Source organism: Homarus americanus, unplaced genomic scaffold (assembly GCF_018991925.1).
Source record: "Homarus americanus isolate GMGI-L3 unplaced genomic scaffold, GMGI_Hamer_2.0 scaffold31498, whole genome shotgun sequence".
NCBI classification, from domain to species: Eukaryota; Metazoa; Arthropoda; class Malacostraca; order Decapoda; family Nephropidae; genus Homarus; species Homarus americanus.
In genome coordinates, this window is record NW_024721516.1 from 1 (window position 1) to 7500 (window position 7500).

A 7500-nucleotide genomic window follows, 5' to 3' on the forward strand; every position below is an offset into this window, starting at 1 on the left:
GGAGCCAGTCAAAGTCAATCGGGGGTCGATTTAATAGCATACTACAGAAACTTGCACACCCGAATGGGAGACCGTCAGAGTCAATCGAGGGTCGATTTAATAGCATACTATACAAAATGATCCGAGAATGTGCACACACCGAGTGGGAGACGGTGATGAAAGCGTCCGCCCTTGTACACTGGATGGCACTATTTCACTATAGTAAAGGGTAGGGGCACCTCGGTCATATTATACAACATACCAGAGAAGTTCCACACCCGCATGGGAGACCGTCAAAGTGAATCGGGGGTCGATTTGATAGCATACTACAGAGAACTTGCACACCCGAATGGGAGACCGTCAAAGTCAATCGGGGGTCGATTTGATAGCATACTACAGAGAACTTGCACACCCGAATGGGAGACAGTCAAAGTCAATCGGGGGTCGATTTAATAGCATACTACAGAAACTTGCACACCGAATGGGAGACCGTCAAAGTCAATCGGGGGACGATTTAATAGCATACTACAGAAACTTGCACACCCGAATGGGAGACCGTCAAAGTCAATCGGGGGTCGATTTGATAGCATACTACAGAAACTTGCACACCCGAATGGGAGACAGTCAAAGTTAATCGGGGGTCGATTTAATAGCATACTACAGAAACTTGCACACCCGAATGGGAGACAGTCAAAGTCAATCGGGGGTCGATTTAATAGCATACTACAGAAACTTGCACACCCGAATGGGAGACCGTCAAAGTCAATCGGGGGTCGATTTAATAGCATACTACAGAAACTTGCACACCCGAATGGGAGACCGTCAAAGTCAATCGGGGGTCGATTTGATAGCATACTACAGAAACTTGCACACCCGAATGGGAGACAGTCAAAGTCAATCGGGGGTCGATTTAATAGCATACTACAGAAACTTGCACACCCGAATGGGAGACCGTCAAAGTCAATCGGGGGTCGAGCATACTTTACAAAATGATCCGAGAATCTGCACACACACAGAGTGGGAGACGGTGATGAAAACGTCCGCCCTTATATGTTCGATTGCACTATTTCACTATATTAAGGGGAGAGGGTGCCTTCGCACACATATTCGGTGTGAAATATCTTCCGCCCCCCAGCGGAGCGCTTCGGCGCCTCTGCGAAGCAAAGCGCGGCATTCAAAAACAACAACCAAAATTGCCGTCGCTTTCCCTTCCCTGCCCTGCAATGGCTGGAGCAGCAGCAGAAGAAGAGAGAGAGAAAATAGTCTCATGGGGCCAGAGGAATGGCAGTGGAGCGCGATCTATAATTTCACTAGCCAGGTCTGTCTCCCAATTGAACATTATTACTCTCTCGGCGCACACGTCGCCACCACGGTTTCGCGACAGCAGCAGCATCATGATGTTGCGTCTATTGTAAGTCCGGAACCGGGTTATTCGGCTGTTCGCGAACAGTCGGGTTTTAACCTTGCCTAACAAACGATCAAACAACTTCCACTCTCGAGGTGCGATGCGGTGACTGTCCTATCGTCCGCTCTTGTATGCTGGATTGCACTATTTCACTATATTAAGGGGAGGGTGCCTTCACACACCTATTCGGTGTGGAATATCTTCCGCCCCAGCGGAGCAGCGCCTCTCGGGTGCGCGGCATTCAAAAACAACAACCAAAGTTGCCGTCGCTTTCCCTTCCTGCCCTGCAATGGCTGGAGCAGCAGCAGCAGCAGAAGAAGAAAGAGAGAAAATAGTCTCATGGGGTCAGAGGAATGGCAGTGGAGCGCGATCTATGAATTTCACTAGCCAGGTCTGTCTCCCAATTGAACATTATTACTCTCTCGGCGCGCACGTCGCCACCACGGTTTCCGCGACAGCAGCAGCATCATGATGTTGCGTCTATTGTAAGTCCGGAACCGGGTTATTCGGCTGTTCGCGAACAGTCAGGTTTTAACCTTGCCTAACAAACGATCAAACAACTTCCACTCTCGAGGTGCGGTACGGTGACTGTCCTATCGTCCGCTCTTGTATGCTGGATTGCACTATTTCACTATATTAAGGGGAGAGGGTGCCTTCACACACATATTCGATGTGAAATATCTTCCGCCCCCCAGCGGAGCGCTTCGGCGCCTCTGCGAAGCAAAACGCGGCATTCAAAAACAACAAGCAAAATTGCCGTCGATTTCCTCTCCCTGCCCTGCAATGGCTGGAGCAGAAGGAGAGCGAGAGAGAGAATAGTCTCATTGGGTCAGAGGAATGGCAGTGGAGCGGGCTAATGGCGAGTAGGCTCGCGATCTATCAATTACACTAGCCAGGTCGCTCTCCCTATTGAACATTATTACTCTCTCACGTCGCCACTGCGGTTTCCGCGACAGCAGCATCATCATGATGTTGCATCCACCAATTAGTCCGGAACCGGGTTATTCGGCTGTCTGCGAACAGTCCGGTTTTAACCTTACCCAACATCCACTCTCGAGGTGCGGTACGGTGAATGTCCTATCGTCCGACCTTGTATGCTGGATTGCACTATTTCACTATATTAAGGGGAGAGGGTGCCTTCACACACATATTCGGTGTGAAATATCTTCCGCCCCCCCGCGGAGCGCTTCGGCGCCTCTGCCTTGCGAGAAGCGCAAAGCGCGGCATTCAAAAACAACAACCAAAATTGCGGTAAACTTCCTGCCCTGCAATGGCTGGAGCAGAAGGAGAGAGAGAGAGATTTTAGTCTCATTGGATCAGAGGAATGGCAGTGGGCGGGCTTGTAAACACGATAGGCTGCGGCTCTATCGAGGTACGCGCGGGTCTGCTTCGTTTGGACATTATTTACTCGTCTCTCTCTCTCGGCGCACACGTCGCCACCCTACTAGTTTCGTCACAGCATATGCTGCGGCCTTTCAGTCCGGAACGGGGCTCCCCTTCGCCTTGCTGTCTGCCCAACTTAGCGGACTTGCGTTGGCTGATCACCCCGTCTTCGCGTCTGTGCCGGCCTTCAATGCAGCGCCCAACCGTCTCTTGACCGAGATTCATTGCACTATTCCACGCGCAAACGGCTACCTTTAATGTGCATAGACAACGCTCATGGTTCAACACGACCAGGGCGCAGTCTGGGAGCCGAGTATACTAAAAAGAGAGTTTAGCAGCCAAAACTCGTCAAAGCACACGTTGGGTTACCCCATCACCTAACAACGATGATGGCGGTTCCCACCCGTGAAATACACAACCTAACCAATATTGGGCGACGATGGCGCTCATGAGCCCACGTCCCCACAAACAGTAAGAGAAAGAGAGAGAGGAGGAGATGGGCCAATGTCTTATGCCGCGCTGGGGCAAAGAGAAGAGAAGAGGAGCGGATAAGGGAGGAGATTGGCCAACGTGCGGTCCCTCGCCCAATGTCGGCTGCCTCGCTGGAGCTGGGTAAAGAGGAGAGGAGCGGATAAGGGAGGAGATTGGCACACACGGTGGCGCTGCCGGCGCCGAGGATAGCGAGAGAAGGTGCAGTTTGATCTGATCATCTGGTTTGCTATTTCTCTAAGGCCAACGTGCGGTCCCTCGCCCAATGTCGGCTGCCTCGCTGGGGCAAAGAGAAGAGGAGAGGATAAGGGAGGAGATTGGCACACACGGTGGCGCTGCCGGCGCCGAGGATAGCGAGAGAAGGTGCAGTTTGATCTGATCATCTGGTTTGCTATTTCTCTAAGGCCATCGTGCGGTCCCTCGCCCAATGTCTTCTGCCTCGCTGGGGCAAAGAGAAGAGGAGCGGATAAGGGAGGAGATTCGCCAACGTGCGGTCCCTCGCCCAATGTCGGCTGCCTCGCTGGAGCTGGGGCAAGGAGGAGCGGATAAGGGAGGAGATTGGCACACACGGTGGCGCTGCCGGCGCCGAGGATAGCAAGAGAAGGTGCAGTTAGATCTGATCATCTGGTTTGCTATTTCTCTAAGGCCAACGTGCGGTCCCTCGCCCAATGTCTTCTGCCTCTCTCTCAATCTCACTATTTTGGCCGCCGTGATAGGCGCCGCCAACAGCAGCAGCTACCTGGTTGATCCTGCCAGTAGTCATATGCTTGTCTCAAAGATTAAGCCATGCATGTGTAAGTACAAGCCGATTTAAGGCGAAACCGCGAATGGCTCATTAAATCAGCTATGTTTCATTGGATCTGTAAACCCACTTACTTGGATAACTGTGGCAATTCTAGAGCTAATACATGCAATTGGTCTCTGACCGCAAGGGAAGAACGCTTTAATTAGTTCAAAACTGGTCGGGCCCCGGTCCGTAACCCACCTGTGGTGAATCTGAATAACTTCGGGCTGAGCGCACGGTCTCCGCACCGGCGCCGCTTCTTTCAAGTGTCTGCCTTATCAGCTTTCGATTGTAGGTTATGCGCCTACAATGGCTATAACAGGTAACGGGGAATCAGGGTTCGATTCCGGAGAGGGAGCCTGAGAAACGGCTACCACATCTAAGGAAGGCAGCAGGCACGCAAATTACCCACTCCCGGCACGGGGAGGTAGTGACGAAAAATAACGATGTGAGTCTCATCCGAGGCCTCCGAATCGGAATGAGTACACTTTAAATCCAGTATCCATTGGAGGGCAAGTCTGGTGCCAGCAGCCGCGGTAATTCCAGCTCCAATAGCGTATATTAAAGTTGTTGCGGTTAAAAGCTGTTGGATCTCAGTTCGGACTGACGGTGCACCGCCCGGTGTTTACTGTCACGCTCGAACAGCGCCCGCCGGCTCGCACGGGATGCTCTTTGTCGAGTGTCCCGAGTGGCGGAGAGTTTACTTTGAAAAATTAGAGTGCTCAGAGCAGGCTATTTGAATGGCCCGAATGGTGATGCATGGAATAATGGAATAGGACCTCGGTTCTATTTTGTTGGTTTTCGGAACCAGAGGTAATGACTAATCGGAACAGGCGGGGGCATTCGTATTGCGACGCTAGAGGTGAAATTCTTGGACGTCGCAAGACGAACTACTGCGAAAAGCATTTGCCAAGGAACGAAAGTTAGAGGTTCGAAGGCGATCAGATACCGCCCCAGTTCTAACCATAAACGATGCCAACTAGCGATCCGCCGGCGTTATTCCCATGACCCGGCGGGCAGCTTCCGGGAAACCAAAGTCTTTGGGTTCCGGGGGAAGTATGGTTGCAAAGCTGAAACTTAAAGGAATTGACGGAAGGGCACCACCAGGAGTGGAGCCTGCGGCTTAATTTGACTCAACACGGGAAACCTCACCAGGCCCAGACACCGGAAGGATTGACAGATTGAGAGCTCTTTCTCGATTCGGTGGGTGGTGGTGCATGGCCGTTCTTAGTTGGTGGAGCGATTTGTCTGGTTAATTCCGATAACGAACGAGACTCTGGCCTACTAAGTAGTCGACGGATCTCCAGAAAATGGTGTCCAGTTCGCAACTTCTTCTTAGTGGGATAAGCGGCAATTCTAGCCGCACGAGATTGAGCAATAACAGGTCTGTGATGCCCTTAGATGTTCTGGGCCGCACGCGCGCTACACTGAAGGGATCAACGAGTTTTCCCCCTCCGAGAGGAGCGGGTAACCCGTTCAAAGCCTTTCTTGATAGGGATTGGGGCTTGCAATTGTTTCCCATGAACGAGGAATTCCCAGTAAGTGCAAGTCATCAGCTTGCGCTGACTACGTCCCTGCCCTTTGTACACACCGCCCGTCGCTACTACCGATTGAATGATTTAGTGAGGCCTTCGGACTGGGGCTCTTGGATTGTCGGCCCCGTTGCCCGCGAGGGTTTTCTGGGGTCGTCGCCTCGAGCTGACGGAAAGATGTCCAAACTTGATCATTTAGAGGAAGTAAAAGTCGTAACAAGGTTTCCGTAGGTGAACCTGCGGAAGGATCATTAACAGAGAGAAAGAGAACGGGGCGCTCTTAAAACTACTACTACTACTCTCCTGATTTGGGCGGTCTCGGGCTCTGCTCTGGCAACTCCAGCAGCGAAAGAGGACAATCCCGGCCCCCGCACCAAAAATAGGTACCACCGCGCTGTAGGTGGACCACACTCGGGCGAGAGCGCGAAGACCGGAGGAGGAGGACGGACGGGGCTTTGGACGGCTGCCCGTCCGTTCCTTACTACCGGCGAATAAGCCTCTTGACCCAAAAAGAGTGAAATTCAAGTGTCAAAAACAACAACAAGCCGTCCGGCCAAACCCAAACCACAAACTTGGGCTATGTCTGTCAAACCCTTTCATTGAGACTCGACCTGTGATGGTTAGTCGCAAAAAGACCAAATGGCAAATACACAACTCTTAACGGGGACTCTGGCTCGTGGGTCGATGAAGACCGTTGTTGTAAACTGCGGTCGGTATGTGAATCAGTAAGAATACCAGATACATCGACAAGTTGAATCAAGATGCGGCGGCGGCAGCCATATGAGTTTATCGCCGCCACCTCTTACGAGAGGGTCGGGAAATATACATCCATCGGTCAGCGCGAAGTTCGTGCCTGCTGACTGTCTCCCACACGAGGGTAACCCGAACCGAGCTTCCGCCTTGGGGTTTAATCGCCCGCGCCTTGCGCGAGGCGTGCCCTTAAAAACAAGCAAGCCTATCACTAGCAAGTCCATGGACTTGGCGCACCCACATTCAACCACAACAAAGCGACAGTTGTCGCCCTCGCAAATAACTGGAGGCGGCGCTCTTTTGCCTGCTGTCCACAGAGACACGAATGGCCGTCGGCCGCTCATGGCTGATGCTGCACATGTTCTAAGAGGCACCCCATCCCACGAAGAGGAAACGAAACCGGGTCGGATATCTTTTAAGTAAGCCCCGCCGGAATTTCGTCTATCACCTCGAAAAGAGTGCTTGGCATGCATTGCAGTGGAACCTAAATTGATGAGTGCGCCTGGGCCCGCAGTCTACCATGTAGTGGTGCAGGCAGAGAGATGAGAATGCTTGGGTGACGCCGTGCTCTTCCTCACGCGCTCCTCCACCCTCTCCCACGGTCAGACGCGGTGTGGGCGTTCTCTTTGAGAGTTCGCCACGCGTCCACGTCTATCTCATGACTGGGAGGGAGGCAGGGGGAGTTCTCTCTAAACGCGTTAAAGACGGTGTTGCGCCTCATAACGGCGCTCGCCGGGATAGAGCACTAGTTCTGCAGCCGGAAAGGCCGCTCACGCCAATTAATACTGCGACTCTCGCTCTCTTTCTCCGGATAAACAAGTGCCACTGCTGTGGCATGCGGGAACGGGGAAAGAGGTCAAAGTTTAAGCGGCAAAGGTGCGGCTGAGTAAGGGCGGAACACGAGCGTATATGCATTAAAACTGTGTGTGTATATGACTCTGCGAGAGATGTTCTGCTGGAACACTTTTCCTATTGGCTATTTACCACTCAATGAGAAGGAACGGAGTCAGGGGTGGGAGTGCCGGCGCCATGGCCGCTGGTACCCCCGCGACAAGCCCCTCAAACCTTCCTGCCTGGTAATGTCGGTGGTGAAGAAAGTCGGTGGCAGAGCGTCTTCCGCTTCGTGGTTGGGGAACTTGTTCCCCTAAGGATGATGAGACCACGATCGACCTCGTAGT

At 52.6% G+C, this 7500-nt stretch overlaps 1 non-coding gene across 1 annotated transcript in view; it reads left to right on the forward strand.

Annotated features, from left to right (window-relative positions):
- The first annotated feature begins 7488 nt into the window (after window positions 1-7488).
- LOC121861757 overlaps window positions 7489-7500 on the forward strand; it is a 4272-nt gene continuing 4260 nt past the window's right edge. Inside the window, exon 1 of the ribosomal RNA XR_006088084.1 lies at window positions 7489-7500. This exon is cut by the window's right edge and continues 4260 nt beyond it. This is a non-coding gene — a ribosomal RNA (large subunit ribosomal RNA).